Below are 25,269 nucleotides of genomic sequence, written 5' to 3'. Positions count from 1 at the left end.
TGTTTCATGAAAAGAGCTAGTCAGGTAAAGGACAGAAACCCTATACGTATATAAGAGGCTTCTCAGTTCACCAAACCTGGGAAATTATCACGGCCCTACCAAACTTACAGAACTAATCAGAGAAGCAGCAGCTTGCAATTAATCCTCAGGAGGAGAACTCAAGACATGATGAGAGACAAAAGTACACACATTATTTGGCACCAGGAATTTCACGCTGCAGCAATGAGTTACAAATGTTCCAGCTGCAGGAAAAGATTCAGTTGGGTATGCAGGAAAGCCTACCCCGCTTCATTGTTTCTCCTTTTCATTCTGATACCAGAAACAAATCACCATGTTGGGTGTGAGATCTGAAAGCGCTTCCATAGTGGCACCTACAGATTAAGACTCTTTCTTCCTAGACTGTATTTTTGGTGTTCTGCCCAGGTATGTAGTACATCACTCTTCTGCCCTGCTTTACAGACATGTGGTACATCACTTTTCTGCTCTGCGTTACAAACTCACTGAAGTGTTCGTTGAAGAAGAGCCACTGGGGATCGTACCTTCTCTCCACCTCTGAGGAGAGTGACTGATGTAGACATATTAATATGTCTGTAGCAGTCTTCTCATGCAGGCCTCTTCATTTCACCAGGCTTGAGTGACTTCTGCAGACTAAAAGAGGAGCAGATGAATCAGAGGAGCAGCAACCTGCAATTTATCTCCAAGTGTTGAAGCAGCCAGTGGCATTGCTGGAAGTCAAGCCAAGGCATGGGGAGAGCCAGCTGGAGAGCTAGAGTTTTTCCTCCAGAAAATTGCCCTATGATTCTTTTCTTTTCTGGGTTCTTTTTTTTTTTTTCTTTTTTCTTTTTTTTTTTGGTGTGGGTGTGGGTGCGTGTGGTGTGGAGTGTTTGTGTGTCTTGGTTTTATGTAATTTTTGTGATATTCTGCTGTATAAATGAAATATGAAAAGATAGAAGTAATAGCACACCTATCTTTAGGTGAGATTGCATCTCTAAGTATTAGTTTAGGAGACTGGGGAGAGGGAAATGAATATTCTTTCTTTAAATCTTTTGTCTAATTTCACTAACTTTGCAGAATTTATTCATGAAAAAATAATAGCACGTATTTACTTCCCTAGCAAACAATTTTCTTCTCTGTTTCATCAAACCAAGATTTTTGTTTCAAGAAACAATTGTAATGGCTTTCCAAACAATTGAGACATATGCTATTAGGTAGATGTCCAAAAGAGAAATTCATCTGCAAAACTGCTTACCTCTTTTCCTTTCAAACACAATGCTGAATCATGTTTATACACCTTGATAGCAGAATGTATTAACACAGGCTATTTTTATTAAGAAGTTGTGAAAAACTGTGTGGGATTTCTTTGGCAACATTGCTTAGTCCAAATGTGGATACCCTGATGGAAAGAGTGGTAACTCTGTGGAAAATTGCAGGAACACTGACAAATGAAACTTGTCACAATGCCCAAGAATTAGCACTTGTTAACAGTGAAAGAACATGATGTCTATCACTGCGTTCAACAACAAGGCTTACAAATGAATAGATTAATCATTGCTCATTTTAAAGGATTATTAAGGGTTTAATGAAATTGTCAGAACAGTAGGATACCCAGACTAGCAGAGCCAATGATATTTCACACCCTGTATTGAAGGAACTATTATAAATGGTATTTAAAAGATGATTTTTGGCTACAGACAATTATTGGCACAGTTGTTTTGGCTTTTCTAATTGAAGATCATATCATACAGCTTCTTGCTTTGGATGATTTTGTCTCGGGGCTATAGCTAGGAAGCGGGATGCCTCATGCTTCCACATGCTGACTTCTGGACATTAAATACCTGAAATCCTTCTCAGTCAGGAACAAAAGGTAAAAACACTGGCTCAGTGATCTGGAGTGAAATAAAGGCTTCCACATTTTCAGCTGGATGCTGCAGCTGCCTGTGTTACATCTGAGGGGGATCTGGACCCCCCTCCTCAGGACCTCACCTCACCCTGGGCTCAAGGGAGAGCCCAGCACCACCATTTTCTTCCCCAACAGATAATGTATTAAAGTGCAGTTTACCTTATGTTAGCTGTAGGTTAACAATAGACTAAGTTTGCGGCTTTAAAGAGGGTTCCAACAAGAAAGACAGGAGTGTTTGAAATCCTGTGCCCTTCTAGGATTTTGGAGCTCTAAACAAAGCTATGAAAAGACATCTTATCCCTTGGGATTTGGTGTTCAAAACACACACAGAAAGAGAAATACAGTTTCTTTACTAAAACAGAGCAGACCTGAATCTTGTTTTAAAATGTCAATGTAGGAGAAGCGGTGTCCCCTTTTATATAGCAGACACCTAGGAGATGAAAGTGTCCGAAGAGATTTAGTTCACATCTGCCACCCGTTAGAAGCCAACCTCGGTGCTAACCTTCATTGGGCGAGGTGCTCTTCTCCCTTCCTGTTGAATCTGGCGATAAAACCTTACAAGCAAGAGACAGGGAAAGAGAGAGAGCGAGCATCGCTCTCACACATTAGCATGTTCAGTAACGTGTCTGGGAGTGGCGAAGGAAGGAAAGGGGATGGTTCGGCTGCCATCTCCTACAGCGCTTTAAACAGAGGCTATCTAATATAAAGATAAGGCAGCAGCCTGTTGGTCTGAGGATTGCTGAGAGATAGTCTGGGAGTAAGCCCTTTTTTCAATAATATTTCATCTTCTGAATATGCATGAATATTGGATGTATGTATGGATTACTATCTTTTCCTTTCCAACTACCATCTTTTTTTCCCTGAAAGGCATTTTTCAGCAGCTACAGGAGGAGTTTCTGGACTGTTCCTTGATATCTTTATCATGGCACAAACTAATGTGTGTTCTTCTTTCACTGCAGTGGACAGGTTTACTCATCTGGAAAGCATCCATCTCTTTGTGTAAAATAACTCTTTTATCTGTTACACTGAATATCTTACTCTGTACATCTGGTAGAGGAGCTTGAAAGGATCACTGTGGGAAGGGCAATTAATGGTAAAACTGCAAAACTACCTAAATTCAAGTCAGCTGTATGCCTGAAATTGTCCTGAAAGTAAATTTACTTTTTTTTTTTTTCCCATTAAGATTCTTGTTTTGTCCGATAGGTATGCAACTTGGTATATGTAAATAGTAACATGCTAAAATGATTAGTAAAATCCCAGTTTCATAAAATATACACCAGAAGGAGACAAAGAAGAATTCAGATAAGACAAACCATGTTTAGGACAGCAGCTGACTATTTGGAATGATCTTGCACAAAATGACAAGCCCTAACAGCAGTTCTTGCAAAAGACACATAAATACATTTAATGGTCTTTATTATAATGTGTCATTTTTCCACAAATCTCTGTCTATTTCAAAATTACTCAGAAGCAGGGACATGTGGAGATATTTCTCTTTATACACACACTTCCACATTCTCACACTAGACTAATCAGGTCTTGGAGCACCTTAATGAAGTGTTTCTTTAACACTGAGGTAAAAGAAAAAGAAAAGAAAATAACATGAATATTTCAGTATCTAAACAGGGACAATATGACTTGTCAGGTTAAGTTTGAGGAAGATTGCTTTTAAATAACCAGTGTAGGAGGCATTTAGGAACTAATTGTAAAGGAGTTCTGTGTTGAATTGCATTTATCAACTTACTTGCCACAGTCCTTTATTCCTTATAAGAATCATTCCCTATATAGGAGTGCTTATATCACACTCACTGTGTGGAATTTGTGTTCAAAGATGAATGTATGCAGTTGTATGAGTGTTTGTGTGTGCACACAGAGGTCTATAAAGAAAATTAAAAGCAAATAGATTCATTTGGAATTCAAGATTGAAAAAAGTCGAGAATCTATACAAAAGGAACATGAAAACTAACATTAACACTAAAAATACTTCAACAAATCTTATTTTGAATTTTTATCCCCATCTTTATTAAGAGTTCAGAATGAGTACTGAAAGCCAGCAGAATGGTCTCATAAGCTACATAAAATTACACAGCAAAAAAAGGAATTGGACAGATTTTCTTGCTCAATAGATATCTTTTGTGGACAGAATATTTGCATTTTATACATCTACATGGTGTATGGCCATGTGTATACACCTCACTACAAAAGACAACTATTGTAGCAGTTCATTTTTATCAATATACAATCTTACACAAAATTGTACAAAATATGTTACTTAGCATTCATATACAAATTGCATTAACACTTTCCCACATGGCTCATTATTATTTAGAACATGTTGCAGTCAGACATAACAACTGTAGGGAGGAGACAGAGTCACTGACAGGTACATGAAGAAAAATATTTTTGGCAGACTTTATCAAGTCTGTGTTAGAGCTTCACAGCAGCGGAGGAGATCACAATGTGCTAATGTCTGTACCAACCGATGATTTCCCATCTCACTTCCCTCCTAGCACCTGACCTACTTTACATCACTTTACCCTGACGGGCTGTATAAAGCACCTGAAATCCTTCAAACCGTGGAGATCTGGTAATGCTCCAGATACAAATTCTCACTTATTACTGTCCATCACTTATATTCTAGAAACATCCCAGTGGCTGTTCACAGGCATAAATTATCATTTTGTGTCAGGCAACAGTTTTAGTCCCAGAAGCACTGTACTGTTAAGGGAGTTCCTGCTGTCCTGTACTATTAGTTGCAGATGAGAGTTTGAGCAAAGACTCTTAAGAAACTCTCTCCTCCTCTCTGGTTAGTATTCTCTGGGCCACTGCTGCCCTCTAATACAACATAAGTGATACTATTATTGTACAGAAGAGAGCTATAGAATTCCTGACATAAACTACTGGTATAAAAGACTTTTAAAAAAGAAATGTGGAAACAAACTGCATTGCTCTTATATAACTCATTTTAAAATGTCAAAGAGTTAGTCTGGCTAAAGGAATATGTACGTAATCTTTGCTTCTTATTAGTACAAAATAAGCACCTCAAAATAGAAAATGTAAATTGATAGAAAAAGAATTAAAAATGAGAAAAACTTTGGAAAATTATGTCTGCCTTTTAGGAAGCCGAGTGCGGCAGATGATATAAATGTGTAATTATAAACAAATACCTTCACAAAAGTGTTGTGAAACGGTTGAAATATTACACACAGTACACATTCAGAAAAAAACAAATTAAAAAACAATCAAATGAATAGTTATTAGCTGTATTATGTTCCCTCCACTCCTTTACCCACAGGCATTGTACCATTATTGCAGTTATTGTATATTACAAATTACAGACCAGCTCCGATATTTGCTACCATAGAATTACAGCCAAGGGGAGTGCCAAGTTTTCTGCCATCAGCATTCAGGACACTACTTTTGCGAGGATAACAAGAGAAACCAAAGCAGGCAATCAACAATGTGGAAAAACTGCAGAGAATTATGGCATAAAATACGCTATTTCCAAGCTACCATAAAATCCAAGCCTGTACTTATACATTATGTAGTTTCGGGTTCCTAAGCGTGCGGAGCCCACAGCACTGAGGAGCACACCTCAGGGTACATTTACAGGTGCACGCGGACTCCACGCTCCAAAGCTGCACGACCAAGGCAGCGAGGCGTCAAGCCGGAGCTGATACACTCTGCTGGAAGTCCTCACTTCAGAGCCGTACCAGCCCAGTCACACTCCTTTTTTCTTTGTTGCCGTCGGCGGGGGGAAGTCATGATGTGCTACCAACAGCTCTCGAAGGAGTCTCTGCCCTGGGGCCAGTGAGGAAGTGAAGTGAAGAAGTGAGTTTTCAAGAAACTGAAGTGAGACAGAGACTTAGTCTTTCGACTAAGCGTTCTTGGAAACCCAGGATAGCAGTCGGCCCTGGGTAAGGCCGGCTTTTCAGTGCTCTTCTTAGGGCAAATACTTCCTGCATTTCTTTGCATGTAAATCTTGTGGACTAGAGTTAAGACTTCCTAAAAATGTGCAGCTTCAGGCCAACAGCTGTAGAGAAGATAAAGTCCACAGTCCTATGAATCTCTGAACACCCAAATGTGTCCCAGTAGCGGAGAAGGGAAGGGAAGGGAAGCTGTGGTTATTAAACAGAAAACCTGGGGAGGTTTGGAGAAAAATGGCTGTTTTTCTCAGAGCCTTGATGTATCAAAATTTATGATTTCATCCAGCAGAGGTCATTTGAGAGTGTATCTACAGAATAATGCAGAGTACTACTGTGATGTAGAGTGTGTTGTCCTATGAAGCAGCAGTCCAGGACTGCTTTCATAAGCCATGTTCATCTTGCATATAGAGTGAGAGAGGGTGAGGAGTGAGGCACCGCACAGAGATGGGTAGGTGGTATTAGAAACCTGTTCCAGGGCTAGGATTAGCCTGTGGTTTTGCCCTTTGCCACTTCATATGTGGTAGATTTCATAAGAAATGTATATAGTACATGTCTACACTTCATATCAATAAACAACTCTACATTTTGTGGCATGTTCAGTCTCAAAATTGTTGGAAGAGAGTGGGTTTTTGCCTTCCCCAGAAATGATGAGAATAACTTCTTTCTAATTTTTGCTGCCACTGTCACAAGCTACATTATTAAGAAATAGCTATTCTGGATAGTGGAATGGAAACAAGAAATATTCCCCCTCTGAAGGTAATGGTTGCTATTAAACTTAAAACCCCAGAGCAATGTGAAGGTCTAGGATGATCATGTACTATGATCACTATATGTCTCCTAATGCCTAAAGAGTGATTTTCATGTATTCAAACAAGCCTTGGTTTTTTTCAGTATCTGCCACATTACTATGTTTTGGACAACTGTATACCTTAATGACCAAGCATTTGACTTGTAATTTATGTCTCCTTACTACCCGTGAGTGGAATTCAACTGCATCAAGTTAGGTACAGATGTCTATTTATAAGTGACTAGGTATTACACAGATTTATCTTGCCAGTCCATTCGTTCCCTATTCCCAAAGCTCACTTAATGTTTAAATCCATCTGTAGAATCGAGATGTAAAGTTTTATGTACTGCTTATGGTGAGGGCTTGGCTTCTAAAGTGCAGCATGTTGGATATACAGGGGTACTGGTCACCCAGCTATTGATGAAAACTCTTCAAAAGGAATATGGTGTTTTGAATTTCTGCCACTAAGTTTCACACTCGGCAAAGATGATTTTAACATTCACAGATAACTGCATCTCTACGACAGTTCTGCTGTCCAACAGTGGTTTGATTAATTTCTTAGGCTCCATAAGGGGTGATTCTTTTGCTGGTGTTTGGCCTCTGTTTCCTAAAATTTCACAAAAAAAAAAAGACCAATCATATCTGATTAGGGTATAAATGCCAGTGAAAAACTAAAATAGCCCTTTCGCTGCCTACACACCCACTTATTTGGAATCAGTAGGCTCAGATCCTTCTTTCGCATGACACACAATTAACATTCATTAACAAAACAGTAGAACTGCAGGATGCAGGAGTTTGGCTTCTGAAGCCAATGGCAGTTTTGTCATTAATTCCTAAGAAGCACAACTTTTATTGCTACTCTAGTGAGTGTTTAGTGCCTTCCTGAACATAGTGACGCAATGCCACACTATATTACAGAGTGGGGTATTGGCCAGAGGCCCACCTGTATGGCCCACTTGTTCCTGCAAGTCTGAATGAATTGACAGGAGGAAAGAACTGTCTTTGACTTGCAAATCATTACGCTTACCTCCAGGATATGGTGCCCCTGACTGAGAGTACCTGGAATGATGACTATTCCAACTCATGTTCCCTGAGCTGAACTTCTCTTCAGCTCTTCAGATTAGTAGCTTCTGTGCTGTATTTCAGGTTCTTCTTTCTGAAGGCAATTTTGGTGAATTATTCTGGCACATCCTTGTTGTACATCAAATTTAGTAAGGAATTTCCTCACTGAGAAGCAAAAGCTGAAGTTGTTGGTGCTCCAAAATTACCTTACATCAAGGGTGTAGGGCACTCAAGCACAGTCATAAGCAAGGTGGAAAACCCTTCTGAAGCAGAGGAACACAAGGTTTTCTGAGATTCTTGATTCAAGTTCCTGCCTATGGGGCTTCATAACCTTATGGAGAATAAAAATCCAGACATACATCAGCTATTTACTCTTATACTAAACTTTGCTTTCTCTGGGGATGTAGCCTTGGCCTGGGAGTCTCAAGGGAGCCTGCAACACTGTATTTTCAGTGTTTGAGTAGGAATGCTTCCTACTTCGTTCCACAACGCTAACAGTTAGGGTAGCAGGATACCCTACTTGATCAGTGCAGCCATGCAACAGGCAGCCTTGATGCCTTTCTACTCTGGAATTGGTAACAAGAGGAAGAATCGAGGAAGCAGGCCTTCTACCTCTGGTGCCTATGCACTGAGTAATAATGGTTGCAATCCAAAACTAACCCCTCATTGTATGCTACTTTTAACAGCTTAATGTTGAAAAACAAACTAGTCCAAGAGAGTTTCTTCCCTTTTTACTTAGAAGGAAACAAAAAACTCTTGGCCTCTGCTTTTTAAAAAAATGTCTCTCTGTTTGGCTTTTGCTCTAATCTTTTACCATTTGAAACTTGGCAGGTAGAAAATAGGGCTATTCTAAATGCCAAATTAATTTCTTATGTGCACTGAAAATCATGTCATGTCTAAAATGGGCTGGTGTGCAAGTAAAGACTGTTTTTGACATTCTGTTGGTCCTGGGTAACAGTTTGGTAATAAACAAACATAGGAGCCAAATTTACTTAAGTCAGCTGCTTTATCGACCATCTTTTAGAGAAAAAAAAAAAAAAAAAAAAAGCAAACCAAAACCTTTAAATAAGACCAATAGTTTATTAGAACCAGAAACATTTATTGTTACAAATAGGATATCTAAAAGAAAATTAGGTACTGCCTTCTATACTGGTGTAGCACTCAGGTGTAATAAAATTGATGAGCCCATATAACAAAATTTATGGAACTAAGGTGAATTCCATTTATTTGAATATGCTCAGTTATGTTTTTGTTTATTCCCATAGCAGATGTTTAATTTACAAACCAGGCAATTACTACAGCTCTTCCAAAGAAATAAGAACAGATTAGTCAAACGTTCACATCAGTTTTTATGTTTATCATTAGTTTTATGATACATCATGAATATTCAGTGTAAAGAAAAAACTATCATTATCATACCTGGAAAACCTTAAAATGATGTTTTGCATCTCCAAATGTTGTTTCACCCTTTTTGATAAAGCTGCTAATGTGTGTTACTATGAGCTGGGCTTATATATTAAGAGGGATTGCTCAACTACCTTCCTGATGTTTCACACAGATTAGCTTTGCATTCACAATGCTTTAGTATGCATGTGTCTAACCTTGTTATGTTTTCCTTACACAAAAAAAAGGAATTTTGGTTTCCCTTTCAGAGAGAATTCTTGAGACTGAAGTGGTTTTTTTAACAAGACAAAGCAAACCTACCAAAAAAATACCTCTTCCTCTCCCAAAACAAATAACTACCTAGATATTTGTCTTGAAGTTTCAGGTAAAATCAATGTCATTCAGTTGGCCTTTGGCTTGCTTCATGTTTCCTGGAATATATCCCATGGTAGAAGGAAATAATTCTATCAGCAGAGGTGCCATGTTGCATGCTGCATACTCCTTATAAATGCATACTGGCTGATCGATAAGAAACTATTACTCAGCAGTTTGGTGGTTGTTTTTTTTTTTCTTATTGCTAAACTGACAGGCATGTCATAAGAAAAAACATAGTGTCTGTCTATCATAGAAGGTGTGTGCATACATGCACATGTGTGCATGAGCACAGGCATGCCCTAGAAAGAAAAGGCATCCCCTGGCTCATTTTCTTCAAATGAATTACAGTCTGCTGAGTTTTATATTAGAAGAACAGAAAATAAGCCTCAGTTTCTTCTCCAAGTTCCTATAATATATAATTTGCTTCAACCATTTTGACAATGTGTTGTTTTCATTAATTGCCAAGCTAAGAGACGGCTTTAGGGTTAGATCAATTTACTAAGATGAATTCTTGTGGGAATAGTCTCAGTAGGAGTATGCTTTGCAGCACAAGATGTATGAAATGTTATAAAAGATTTCAGTGGGAAAAAAGCATCTATTGTTAAAGGTGATTGCTATTGTAAAAAATTAGTCTTAACCCACTTTGTTGACAACAACACTCTCTTGACAACAACATAATAACATCTGCTTCCCCTTCATTAGTTACAGTACAAATTTGATTAGAAGCTTCAGCTTCAAAAATCATTTCAGAATAAACGTGTGTAGCATTGTTATTTAGCCTTTGGATCTATAACATTACAGGATTCTTTGGATGTGAAAATTAGAATTTTTGGTCTTTTCTTACCTCCCAGGTTCTAAGTAGAATTTCTAAGACCTTTGCCACTACAAAAACAGAAATAAAAGGGTGCTTTCTGCATCGGAAACATTGAACAGGCTGCCCAAGCATTGGAACAGGCTTCCCAGGGAAGTGATTGAGTCACCGTCCCTGAAGGTATTTAAAAGACATGCAGATGTGATTCTTAGGGACATGGTTTAGTGGGGGACTTGGCAGCGTTAGGTTTACAGTTGGACTCGGTAGCCTTAAAGGTCTTTTCCAACCTAAATGATTCTATGATTCTATTCTATGATTTACCCAGTGCACTTTGAGCATAGCTGCACCACATAGCATTCGTGTATTCTTCCTGCAGCAAATATAGTTGGTTGAAGTGATCTTCTCACTTAAACTGAAACTTGACGATTTCCAGGACAACAAACTCCCGCCAATTCAAACTGAAACCCTCCTCTTCCTTCCTCCAAAAGTTCCAATAAACGTTGTTTCTCAATTTCACAGAGAATTTCACAGTGAGGAAGGTATCTTATTAATAATGTATCATGATATTGAGCTGCAGATCTGGAACATTAGGACCACATTATGCAAATAGCCATAACATCAAAAAGGAGGAACTGTGCTGATAAGTGCACATAACTATTGGATTTCCTCTGGAACAAAGCAAACCACTCTAATGAGAAACAGTTCATTGGCAATTTAATTTTCAGTAAGTAGTAGTGTGTGAGTACATTTACATGACAGAGCATGCTTTCTGAGAGTAAGTACATATTATACTACATGGAAAAAATGTATGCGTACATACTGGCAGATGGGAACATGTACAGGTTTACATAAGAATGCAGTCAAAAATCACAGCACAAATTATGCCAAGTCACAGTGTGAGACTGAACTGGGAGGGTTAAGCATTGATCAGCAACTTCGTTCCACAATTTACTGCTAATTATTCTAATATTACAACCACTCCCATAGTTTCAGTCTGTTTCCATGGTATCTGAGCCTCTGAACACTATAAAAATGATCAATTACTTAGAATGTCTTAATGAAGAAAATGCAAAGGTTGCAAAGCTAAGCACTCCAGTCAAGAAATTAACAGCCAAGGTTGCTTGCACAATCTTAACTTTTGCCCTTTATGAATATATATCATAGTCTTTACCTGCAGATTGCTTCTTAATGTATTTCACACTTTTCTCCAGGTTGTATATTTTAGTCTTTTGATAATGTGCTATCCATTGAACAAGCTATTTTTGTTTCGTTATTTATGCAACCTAACTCTGACAGGAATGCATTATTTTAGCATTTCAACAGTTGATTCTGGAACAAATACCATTAGCAACATAATTGTTAGCACTTTTCTTTCTATGTAGCTAGTTTGGTTTTTTCCCTGTGATTTGCCCTCAGTTTTCTTCCTCTTAAGAGAAAGATAGATTTCCATTAAAGCACTGGACTGGGTTATATTCACAAATCTTTTTTTTTAAATTATTTATTCAAAAAAATCTTTCTTTAAAATGCAAACAGCAGATTTAGCTGTGGAAATCCACCAATGTAATGGTCAGAGGTAGTGCCACTTCTTTTTTCCTACATAATATCCATCTGCTTATACACCCAAGGAACGTGCTAGTCCCTGCAGCATGTCATTGCCAGGGAGCAAAGAGGTTACTCTCCCGCAGCAAATACACTCGATAGAGAGTGATGTATCAGCAATGAAAAGAGGAAGAATGAATAAAAACACAAAACCACATTCTGATTCTGATCAGTATAGAGGTTTTGTCTGTTCTCTCCAAAGAAAGAACTGATTTAATTTCATGTATATTGAGCTTTATCCCAGATGACTCAAATTGGTGAAAGATTTTTTAATTGAATGGGTCAGCTGTATGGTTAACTCTTTGGGGAAAGACTGTAGTCTGTAAAATGCATAGAAAAAAAATAATTTTCATTAAAAGAGCTTAATGAGCTGTGCAACCTCAAACCTTAAAATATCTTTGATTTGCACACTGGTTCTGACTAGTCCCCTTCACGACGGGGAGGTTGATACTGCCTCAATAGTACTTGTTGGTTTTCTCTGGCTGCCATGCTCTGCAGGGCTCATCAGGGACTGGATGGACATACAAAGCCAGTTTCTAGATAGTGCCAGTTGGTGTAGCGCCTTAGAGTATGTGGAGCTATAATGAATGCCATTAGCTGCTCCATAATCTCTATTTTTTCCTCTGGGGATTAGAAAAAATATCTCATTGCTGTAGTGCTCACTGGGGGATGTTTGCAATGTTATTACTGTTGTGGACAGTTTACACTGGGTTAAGTGCTAGCTTTCCTTGCCTGGAGATCTAAATACAGGCCACGGTACTTAAAACCAGAACCATTTAATGACTGACCAATGCGAGTAAGGAAATTTCATTCCAGTATTGCTCAAGAGGTGCTGAAACCGAGACGGCTCTTTAGCACTGATGCCCATCACGTACGCTTTCTTCTAAAGATCTTGTTGAAAACGACCGCAGGAAAATTTATTAGCCCGTGACACAGGTTTCCCCTTCCCCACCAAAGACCCTTCGGAGAACCGAGTTTCCTCTTTCCCCTTAAACTACGTGAACAATCCTAAGGCAACAGAGGAAAAGCAAACAGCCCTTTCCGCGGCTCGGTGTGGTGATCTCTCTCGACAAGCTGACCCCCGAGCAGGGTACCCGGCCTGGCTGCCGCCCCGTCCACCTGCTCTGCCCCAGGCTCCCGCTCACCGGTTCGCAAAGAAATGGCCCGGTGTTTGCCGCCGGCTGGCCCCGCCACGTGTTGGCTGCCAGCTACCGCTGCTTTCCTGATGCCCCGAATCCCCTGCTGAGTGGCAGGTGGATATCCTCTCACCCTCTTCACCTTTGTATACATTTCTTTTCTAAACGCACGACTCCTCTGCTTTTTTTCTTTTGCTTTTTCTGAATGCGAACTGCACGCACACACGCAGAGTCACATCTTCTGTGCCCCTCTGCCTGCTTTTTTCCTGCCCATGAATCTGCTTGAATAACTTGGTGTGGAGCAGCAGGTTCCATTTAAGATCCCAGCTGCACACTGACATTGTCACTGGTGTCAGTTTGTAAGCACATCTACAGCAATTGTTGCTGAGACAGCAGGTTTTGCTGCGAGATTCGGCAAGCCCCATGATTCTTTCCACACGAGAGCTTCAGAAGCAACGCTTTGAGTATTTGCAATTTTTTGATTGCCTGTAGAATCCAAAAAGTACCTCTGGGATTTTTCCACCCTGTGTACCTCAGGGTGGAGATTTCTCCTATGAGCACAGCTATTTAGAAAGGAAATTAAAGCAAACTAGAACAGATCTCACTGAACAGTCATTGCCATTTTTTTTTTATTGCTGACAAAATGAGAAAATAAAACAAAACACACACACGCAACCCTCTGTGTTCCACACACCAATGCAGTTTATCAGGTTGAATGGCCTTTATCCAGAGAAGCTAAATCCTACTGTGAAAATAGGAGTAGATATAAACTTCTCCAGCTATGGACACAGTTGCATGTGAAGCGATAAAGTGAAAAGGCACAGGATAGTGTTAGTGTAAGGTATGCAGTTTGAACATGAGTATGAAGATTAGATTGACTGTCCTTCCTTTACATGAAATCTAAGCTAAAGTCATCTTTGCTGGAGCAATAACATGTTGCACAGTTCTCTGTGGATGCAATGAACAGCCCATACAGTTAACACTCTAAAAATACCATACTGCTTGTGTCGTGAGAGGCACTATAGGGCCCAAAGATAGACTTGCTTTGGGTGATATGTGCATAACTACACCATATATTCTGTGGAAATCTATAGGGCTCTTTGCAGAGTGAAATACTGCTGAACATGACACAGTGAGTCCTGGGAAGCAAATTCAAAAGCTAACTATGGGAGGGTATTTAACACTAGGCTGCAGTATGTATAATATTTCAGGCTGCTGGCAAATATGATTGATTTCAGATACAAAGCTTAAGCCACACATTGGGAGATTAGTATTCTAGCTAGCTGGCCATTACTGTAATTTCTGATAAGAACCAGCTTAATTAACCTATGAGATTTCTAGTGTATCTAGAGCCACAGGAATGGTTAGAAAAGCTTTAAAGGGCACAGCAAGCACAGCAAATATATAAATATTAGACCAGATTTGAAGTATGAAGTACCTTTGATTCTGTTTGTCGGGGTTTGGTGGTTTGGGTTTTTTTGTTTTGTTTTTTGGGGGGGTTTATTAGTGTTTTGGGGTTTTTTTCTATGACCAGTTGAGCGAAGAGATTTCATAGCTATTAAATTTACTCGTCATCAGAGTTGTTCACATACTGCAAGTTCCTGCCAAGCCTGGAGAAAAATACATCTATCCAGCCTTGTGGAATTTTGTAGTATGGACACAGATGATGATCACAGACTTAATTTGCTGGTTAGGCTGTAAGGGTCAAATTTATAATGATCTCAGAGCCAATATCAACTAGTTTTGCACAAAGAGATATCACTGTGTGCAAAGAGTCCTTGGAAGAGGGTCTTTCATGATTGATCACGACAAGGAATAACAAAGAGCAAGGTTTCAGGGAATGTCACAGCCCCGTGCTGAGTCACGCAGACAAAGCTTGTCTATGTCTGGGCAGCTCTCCATCTCTGCAAATGCAATGACTTCATGGTTGTGGCCTTAAAATGCTCTGTTGTGGATGTAGATGGGACCATTTAAGACCCTGTTAGTTTAAAAATGGGAAGATCTGTAACCTCTCTGAATTGTTGTCTGTGTCTGACAGATTTGTTTACGGGTGTTTTACAAGCCAAGTCACCTAGAGTGCAGAAGCAGCTGCTTTAATCAGATAGAGACAGATGACTGCTTTGATGACGAGGGCAAGAGAAACTGTGAGAAGCTTGTAGGACCTTTTATTTTATTATTCATTGTTTTATTCCACATCCAGAGAAGTTTTTTAAAAGTATCAGTAAGAGAATGAAGCTACTTTATACTGGATGTTGTGATGGGAATTAATGTTTTCTTAAACATGATCTCTGAAAATTACTTTCTACAAGATATCTCTGACTAAGCATTTTCTGACAGTTCATTTAACCTTTACAATAAATATTAAATAGAATTTTGACAAACTGTAACATCACCTCTAACTAAAACTGATATTTGTCTCATTTAAAAAACCAGGAGATAAGAATCTTGCCTGCATAATTTATGAATCTTTAAACAGCTATTATCATGTAAAACGCAAACAGTGCTGCTGTCTATGAGGAAACCCCAAATCCCTACAAAACTGTGGGGTTTTTTCCAAAGTAATGAATCTTATGAGTTTATAATTTTCCCTCACTGCAAATTTGGGGTTTTCTGAATTACATTGCTCCCTTTATAAAGCTGTACTAGGAGACAAGCACCTGTTCTTTCAGCTGCTTGTGGAAAAAATAAAGCTAGAACAAGGAATCATAGAATCATTCAATCATAGAATCATGGAGTGGTTTGGGTTGGAAGGGACCTTTAAAGGTCATCTAGTCCAACCCCCTGCAGTGAGCAGGGACATCTTCAACTAGATCAGGTTGCTCAGAGCCCCATCCAACCTGACCTTGAGTGTTTCCAGGGATGGGGCATGTACCACCTCTCTGGGCAACTTGTTCCCGTGTTTCACCACCCTCATTGTAAAAAATTTCTTCCTTATATCTAGTCTAAATCTACCCTCTTTTAGTTTAAAACCATTACCCCTTGTCCTGTTGTAAGAGGCCCTACTAAAAGATTTGTCCCCATCTTTCATATAAGCCCCCTTTATATAGTGAAAGGCCACAATAAGGTCTCCCTGGAGCCTTCTCTTCTCCAGGCTGAACAACGCCAACTCTTTCTTCACAGGAGAGGTGTTCCATCCTTCGGATCATTTCTGTGGCCCTCCTCTGGACCCGCTCCTGTGCTGAGGACCCCAGAGCTGAAGGCAGTACTGCAGGTGGGCTCTCACCGGAGCAGAGTAGAGGGGGACAATCCCCTCCCTCGACCGGCTGGCCAAGCTGCTTTTGATGCAGCCCAGGGTACAGTTGGCCTTCTGGGCTGTGAGCGCACATTGCTGGCTCATATTCTGGTTTTCATCCACTGGTACCCCCAAGCCCTTCCCCGCAGGGCTGCTCTCAGTCCACTCTTTGCCCACCCTGTATTTGTGCTTGGGATTGCCCTGACCCATGTGCAGGACCTTGCACTTGGCCTCGTTGAACCTCATGAGGTTCACACGGGCCCGCTTCTAGAGCTTGTCCACGTCCCTCTGGATGGCATCCTGCCCCCCCAGGCAAAGGAAGTGACTGTACACCTATGTCCTGTACCAAGTGTGTATGGTTTATTAAGTGTTAGGGATAAATCCAATTTCCAAGCAGTAAATTAAAAAGGAAAAATAACCCCCAAACCTCTACTACTGGTATGATATGTAAAAAAGCCCTACTTTCAGAGTTTTTGAGTTCAGAATTCAGCCTTCTGTCATTCGAATCTCAAATTTGCACAAGCAATGGTTACTTGTATATACTGGCCACCTCTCACTCATATTGAGTGATAGTGAGGAAAGATTACTGGCTGTTTAGAGTGGATGTAATTAATGGCCACATCCTAATTTATGACTGCAAAATTGAAGGGAAAAAACCTGAAACAAACCCTAAGCAAATGGCCTTTAAATGTGCATATGGTATGCACATATATGCATGCAGTAAAGACTAGGTAGCCTGATGTCACTTCTGTTAAAGCCCCCTATTGCACATATGTTGGTGATTCTGTACACAACAGAAATGATGCAGTGGATCCTTAAACATTAATGAGAACTAGCTGTTATGGTATCTTGCTGCAGTACCTCCCACTGGCTCCACAGATACAGCAAGGTATTAGATTTGAAAACAGACATGAGCTGGTGAAAACCAAAGCAATCTCCCCAAGCTGCCCCCACCTCTAACTACCAAAATATCTACTTTTAATATGTCATTCTATATTTTAATTTTCCTAAGCTAAGCATGTAATTTTACTTCTTATTGATTGCTAATATCATTTGGCATTTTTCTTTTTAACTGTGAAATAATAAAAAATATTTTAAAAAACAAATAGAGTTTCATAGTGGATCAGAATTCACATCTCTGTTCATGCTTATGTTCCCTGCTCATCTCTGCGAACCTTACAATAGTCATAACCACCTTACTCATACCTCCATTAATTTTCCGTCTCTAAAGGCTTTAAATGTTGACTGGCACTGTCACTCCTAATCATCTAGATTACTTGTATACCATTCATCTCTCAGTGGATTTTTCTTTCTAATACATTGCAGTAAGTTATTTCAGTAGGGCTTCTTATGACAGACTTAGACTTTTTACATGAAAAAGAGTTTATTTTTTAGCATAGGATACCTGAGAGACAGAAGTGTCTTCAGAAAAAGACACAAAGGAAAAGATCAGCATTCAATATCTTAGCAGCAGCACTGCAGGAGGAAACTTATGCTCGTAAGTTTATACTTAATTCTCAGCGGATCTTAATCAAAAGTTGCAGGTATGTTGCGCTTGGCTTCTGGGCTTGTAATGAAAAGACCTTTGTGCAGACAGAATTTAGATTAAAATCAACTGCTTTTTTTCCCTCATAATATTTGGAGTTGTCATTTCAGCAGAAAGTGAGCCTAAACTCAAGTTTGTAATAGAAAGACAAAAATATTGTATTCGATAACAAAGACTGTGATGCTATTCAAATGTAACTTCAGTAAAAGGGAGCATTTTCTTTCCCGGTCACACACAATGCCGGATGTGCTTTCCCTTGAATGCCCCCTATTCTCTCACCCTCCTAGCCCTTGAGGCTCTGTTCTCCACTATCTAGAAATCTGGAATGGAAGGTCAAAACTTGCATCATTGGGAATATAAAAAGAGAACCTTTTTATCTGTGGGTTAACATTCAAACTGCCTGCATTGGTTTTTTTGCATTTTTAAATGGGAACCTCATTGTATCCTGAGAGTTTTTTAATTAATTTTTCTGGCACGGAGACCCTTCCATGCTTGAAGGCTTTTTCTTTTCTTGACTCCCAGGGTATAAAGACACTCACAAGGTTAGAACAGGCTGTAATGACATGCTGTAACCAGCTGTTATTAAAGGACAAGTATTGTGCTGGCTGAGGAACAGAGCAGGGTGATTCCTGAGGAAAGAGGTGTTGGCTGTTTCCTGACTTCCTTCTCCATAGCAGCTCCATCACATGTCCTGGGCTCTACCATTCCACTCCCCAGATGTCTGTGTGAAGTGCCGGCCCTCGGGGCGTTTACAGTCAGACCTGAGCTGGTCACACACCACTCAGCCTCCATCCAGAAAGGGAATGGTCGTGGAGTGGTGCTGTGGGAGTGGAAATGCACCCCTTCGCTCCGTGAGCAGCCCAAACTGGCACTTGGCTACCCTGCAAGGCACTGAGCACTGCCTCATGATGACCTTCAGGGAGTAAAAAGGTCAAGACCTAGGAAAAAAAAAAGGGGAAGATGCTGCTTCCTGCATATTGTTTTCATAAACTAAGAGCTAGAAGCAGGGGGCAAAGCAAATTTTGTCCCGGAACTGTGAGGGTTTGATTGTCTTACTTACTTGCATAGTTATGAGGATCAAGTTATAACACCTGTATTTACTCGACTACTAAAAATAGATATTCTCACTATACCCTTAACTGTTCCTTTACTGCCATTACTGTTCACCTGTAAATGTACCTACTCTTCTGATTGCTACTGGAACATGTAGAACATCATTCATTCTGCAGTTAAAAACCTTCCTAAAACTTTTAGCTTAAATGTACCCAGGATAGTCTATGTTCATTTTGCTTTTGCACCACAATTATCTGTTTGCTTAAATATCACTCTTCTAGTATTTACCCTCTGTTTTGTTTAAAAACAGCAGTTATATCTCATTTAGGCCCCTTTCAAGGCTAGATAAACCAATATATTGTAATCTCTTCACAAGACAGACTCTTCTCCCGAGGACTTTGCTAGTGTTTCCCTATAAGTTTTCCCATCAAAGTTCATTTTTCTTGATTCAAAATGCTTTCTGATCATGTCAGTTCACAGAATCATAGAATCACAGAACAGCCCAGGTTGGAAGGGACCTTGAAAAATCATCTGGTCCAATCTTCTGTGGGGAAGAGAGCCCAGATGAGGTTCTCTAGCACCCTGTTCAGTTGCATATCGTAAACTTCTGGGATGGGCACACTAACACATCCCTGAGCAGGTTGTTCCAGTCAATGTTCTTACTGTAAAAAATTTCTTTCTTATATCGAGATGAAACCTCTCCTGGTGCAACTTGTACCCTTTGCTCCTTGTCTTCTCTAGGTGGCTCCTTGTGAAGCGAGAGCCTCCGTCCTCTTTGTAGCCACCCTTTAAGTGCTAGAAAACTGTGATGAGGTCCCCCCACACGATCTTTCTTTTCTCCAGGGAGAAAAGACCTAACTCCTTCAGCTGATAGATTTAATTTAGAAAGGGATGATTAGAATGTGTTCAGCTACATGTATTTCTTCCTTTATGGCTAGCAAAATCCATCTGTTACTTTATTATTTCTTTTCATTCTTCAGAGAAGGTTTTGTATCACAGTCCCTGGCTGCTGAGAGAGACTATAACAAATGCAAAAAGAAAAAAAGTTTAAAGAAAATCTATGATTCCTATTCTTAACACTGAAAAGTCCTGAAAGAGTCCTAAAATAGACCTTGAACCTAGACTATAAAGGCTTACAGATAATCAAAGAATGTTCTGAGTTTTCCCCAAAAGGTTACAAGAAATCAGTTTCTGAGTCCAAGAAACATGAGCCTCCCATGCATAAGGGAAGAAATGACACATGTTTAGATCGAGCTGTTTCTTAATGCTAATTTTCCTTGATGATATTAATTACCACTTTTTTCCATCTAAGCTTTCTACATCAAACACTTAATCCAAAGACATTATTTGAGCATGCAGAGATGTACCCAGTGCTCTGGTAGTTATTTTCAACCTATGGAATTTAACCAGTACATATTTCCAATGAATCTATTTATACTTGCATTAATATACTGAACAGTATTTGCCGGTTTTACTTTGGCTATAAAGATACTATTACAGGATTTGGAGGACACAGTCTTTAATATTAAATGGAAATAAAGAAACATTAATGTAACATTTAGTCTGAGTAATCAAGCATACACAAGTCAGGAGATTCAAAATATGAAGGTATACAGTGCTAACTCAATTTAAATTGCCCATCCTGTAATTTTATGTCATGCATTATTCAGATTCATACTTAACAGTGAAAACAACAATGTAAAACACAATTGTTCAAATAGGCTATGTAGACAGAGTAATTTTGCTTCTCAATCTAGATGAGAACTAAAAAGACAGTGCTCAAATCCAAAAGGTTAAATTCAGATTAGGGAATGGATTTTAGAATCACTGTAGGAATTAGAGTTTATGACACTGAGATGTCTGGATCATCCCTAGGAGATTTTTGCCCAAGCTGTCAGATAGCTTATATTTATAAAGCTCTTTTGCAAAATTTGAAAACAAAGAAAATGTGGTTTTTTAGATAATCTGAGCTTTCTCAAATATCTTTGAATCTAATATGCAAAGTGAAATGTAGCTTTTAACTACTTAGAAAACATTGCAATATCACCTTCTTTTATGCCTTAGAAGTAATTACCCAAGAATATTCTCTTGTCATAGGAATAAGTTGATTTCAGTAAAGCCAAACCTTCTTACTACCATGTCAAAAATCAAATCAAAATTACCTCTGCTTAAAAATATCAAATATCTAAAACTCACTTAACAGAGGTAGGGTTTCAGTTGCCCATATATAGGCTGTTAATAGGAATTTAGATGCCCTCAGATATTTTCCTTCCTTCTCAGCTAACTCTTTACATCAGCATGAGTCTTTCATAGGTCCCAGGCCATTTCTGTCAGCCCTTTGGCATGTCTCTGATGATACCGTGAAGCATCTGAAGAGATTTCTTCATACTAGCACAGGATGAATCCTTCTCTGGATGTTAAACTTATCTTAGGACAAATTCCTACAACCAGCCTTTGTTCTTTCAGACATTTATATTTTAACTTAAGTCTTAGGATGAGATTCGTATCACCTATTTTAGAAGTTGTCTGATGAGTAGCTTAGACCCTCAATTTCTCAGCCTGAAAAGAAGACAAGATGATTGAAAGAAGCTTGAACATTTCCATACCACATACTTTCTCACACAACAGCATGCATACAAAAAGCATTGATAGTTTCCTAAACAATTTTTGGTCTCTGTACTTGATAAAGCCAATGTAACCTTAGCCACTCTTCAGGCTTATTTAAGGCTTAATACTATGTTTGTACTTTCCTTTTACATCCTCTTCCCCTGTACCTAATCAGTAACAGAGTTCTGGAGCTGAAAGGACACTGAAAAAGGCCATGGTAGAGCTAAATTTTCTGCCCTCACAAATGGATTCAACCTGATTAATTCCAGGGAAATTGCTTCACTGGTTTGAACTGTTATTCTGGAATGATATTGGTGTGTTTGAGACCAGCATGTAATCCAGTATTTATTGTTTGTGCACATACTGCAGCAAATAGCGTGGTGATGTTACTGCTCTGGATGAAGGTACTATAGAATATTAAGTCACCTAACAGTCCTGTAGCTTCATGATCTGCAGAATATTTAGATAACAGCAAACAATTTTTTTTAAATCAAAGTGCTAGTGCCTGCTTTTACGGTTGTCATCTACCCTTCTCATTCAAGGAAACATAATTTTCTCATGTAAGGCAGCAGACTTTCTGCCTCAGGCTGAGTGTGAATCAACAACAAATGTTATAGCACATACTATAATTCTATAAACTATCATGTTGTGGAAAATTGACTTTAAGCTATAATCTATGATGAAGTTACTGTTCCTCAAGGAAAGACTTAGTAATGGGCAACTTCAGGAGCCTCTGGATGATTTCAGTTTTCCTGGACATCTAAAGTAATAGAGGTGTCCAAGAAACTTCTGCTGGAGAAATGAACTAAATAAATATAATTTCCTCCCACAAAACCAGTTTAGTTAGATGGGCTTAGGAAAGCCTGGAATGATACTCGCCATTGTAACTCATAAGAGTCAGGTTTAAATGTATCCCTGAAACAATTTAATAAAATAGATTGCTCAGCTATGCTAGAAATATATTAATGTACTTTATAGAACTGTTTTTGCATTCATTGTCATTTATAATATTTTATCACAGGGGGAAACTTTAGAGATATCTGTGTCATTAGTAGTTTGGTAAGAGAAAAAGCAAAGTTATTTCAGCCTAGCCTAGCCTAAGGAGTGGAATATCATAGCTTCATTAAGACAATAAGATTTATATGTATTTATCAAAGACTGCACCTGTATTATAGGGATCTACCGATTACCCTTTTCTCACTGTCAGACTCAGTATACCATGGCATTACAATCTGTTATTATATATTCTTTTTTGTGAAAATCAAATGAAAATATTACATAGTAATTATATTTGCCTGAAACACTTTATAAATATTTCAAATTTGATTGAAATAAATCAGTGTTGAAACACTTTGCAGCTGAAAAACCATTTCACTAATACACTGTTAATAGTTAGTTAATGCTGAAACACTTTGAAGAGGCTCTTCAAGTTTTTTTAAAACCTCCCTCAGAAGGATTTGATCCTGGGCTCTCTTTTTTTCACATGTTCCATACCTGATGATACTAGTTCTGACCTGAGATACATTATCTATGTTTAAAGCTCTTAACTGTTGAATTAGGGGAATCTAACCTCAAAATGCCATGAAGCATAGTAACAACTTCAACAGAGATGTGCCAAGGCCCAAGCTGGTGCCTCCACTGATAAAAAAAAATACTCCCATAGTTAGAGAAGCTGTGATCTAAAAACTTTCTCCTATGAAGAGTTGTAAATTTCTGAAGTTACCCATTTCAGCATGATTCCTTCTTTAAAAATGGGAAGAAAGGAAAAGCTCAAACCAAGGGCCCAGCAATAGCAAAAAATATTTTTCATTTTCATTCCAATGCAAAATCACATTCTCATACCTTGATGACTAATGTGGAGTTCAGTACTTGTCCTCTGGCCATCTGTAATAACAATCACAACAAGCTAATAAAATAAATTAAGAACATAAAAATTGGTTTGGCTGCAAGTCATATTAGTTAGCCTTATCTCTCAAAGACAAGAAATTATTATGATGTTCAGTGAAATTTACAGAACTATGCAATTTTTGGAGATTTCTTGCTCTCTGAAGCAGCTCTGTAGGATCTTTCTTTAACTCTGGTGGATCTGCAACTTGAAGCCGATGGCTGATATTGCTGCTATTGTTCACTGTATTTTGGTGATTTGTATTATTACCTGAATTCTGTGACGTAGCAATGTCAAAAGCATGCTAGTAATTCTCAGAGAGATGGTCAGCTTCACAGCTCTTCACAGGTTACTTCTGCCCCTCTGAAGTGTGGCCCCACGCCCAAAGATATGCATAAATATTACCCCAGTTTGAAACTTTTAGGTTTCAGAGATAAAGTGATATGTCCTACAGTTTTTGCCATAGTAAGATAGTCTTTCTACCTGCTCCAAGATCTCAGAACAAGCCAAGTAATATCAATAAAAGTACTGGATCATCCGTTAATTGTCTTTGGCTATTAGGTGTTAATTTTGAGCAGTGCATAATGAAAACTGATTTCCAGTTTTTAAAAGTATCCATTACCATTTTTACTGTGTTTCACTAGCTCTAATAGTGGGTAATAATGGGTAACTTCTGAGTTTTGCTGACCACCGCATAATGTGTTCCCTGTCACCAGAGTATGCTGTAGTTCAAGTTCCTCTTCGAGGAGTGCAGTTGAATGGAAACAAAGGGACCTTCTGAATCCAAGAAAAGGAGTAATTAATACCCAAATAGGATTAAAAAGCTGCATAAAAGAAGAAACACTTTATTTTAAGTGACTTGTTTAATTAATTTGTCTAGTTTTCATGACAATAGCATTGATCATAAAGGATTAATTTGATATTAATGCAGATGTCCTATGTACTTCTGTTGGAACTCCTCTGTAATTCTGTATTAGCTAACTGTACCATTAAAAGAAAGTGTTATTCATAAAAAAGGTTGGGTTAGTGAATTTGAGTTTACTTTATATTCTTCTTTTGCCATTAAAGAATATTTATAGCTGAAAAGAAAATGAAAGGTTTAAAGCTGTTAAGGAGACATAAAATGTATCCATTTGCAAATTTAACATTCCTTAAATTGGTCAGATTTTGCCCTTTCATAATCTAAATCTTGGATAATTAGCTAAAATAGGTTGTATTTAGAACAATCAAAGCAGTAAAAGAAGTGCATTAAGTTGCAGTAATATGCGATCAGCACTGAATTTTGTACCACAACTGTGCTCTCTAGCCAGCTTCTTTCCTGCTATAATAGGCATATACTTTTGTCTCCTTTCTCGAAAAGCACTAAGAAAAATTATACATTTACTATGAATAGATGTTTGGAATTGTCAGTACCATACTTCACAGCTGAGTCAAATCCCCATTATATATGGATTACAGTAACAATAATCTTTTCAAGCAATCAAGGCCAAATACTGGAGTGATGTAACTCAGCATCTTTCCAGTGCCTTCAGTGGAGCTGGTTTTAGTGTTTGAAGTGTTAAAAATCATGTTAGTTGAAAACTGATTTATACCTGCATAGGCTCTACCTTATATCCTATTAGCATATATAAAGGGAATATATTCAGTCCTACAAGAATTTGGGACGTATCTGCTAAAGTAAATGTTGAAATAATTCTTAAAAATCTGTTTTCTTTTTCATTGCAGGAACATGACCTTGTATGAAATATGACTGGCTATTAGGATGTTTAAAACAGGCTAAGGTTTGGTTTCTGTTTGTTGCTTGAAGGTTTTTTCATACACTTTCCATTTAAGAGTCAGTGACAGTATATATAAGTAAAAGGCATTGGATACTGAGCCCAGAAGCAAGGGCTGTGCAATCTCAGGGGAACTTACATGGGCTCGATACTCTAAATCCCAAATGGATCACTATTGTGTAACCAGGCACA

This window comes from Aquila chrysaetos, chromosome 2 (genome assembly GCF_900496995.4).
Source record: "Aquila chrysaetos chrysaetos chromosome 2, bAquChr1.4, whole genome shotgun sequence".
Classification (NCBI taxonomy): domain Eukaryota; kingdom Metazoa; phylum Chordata; class Aves; order Accipitriformes; family Accipitridae; genus Aquila; species Aquila chrysaetos.
This window is presented reverse-complemented; position numbering follows the sequence as displayed.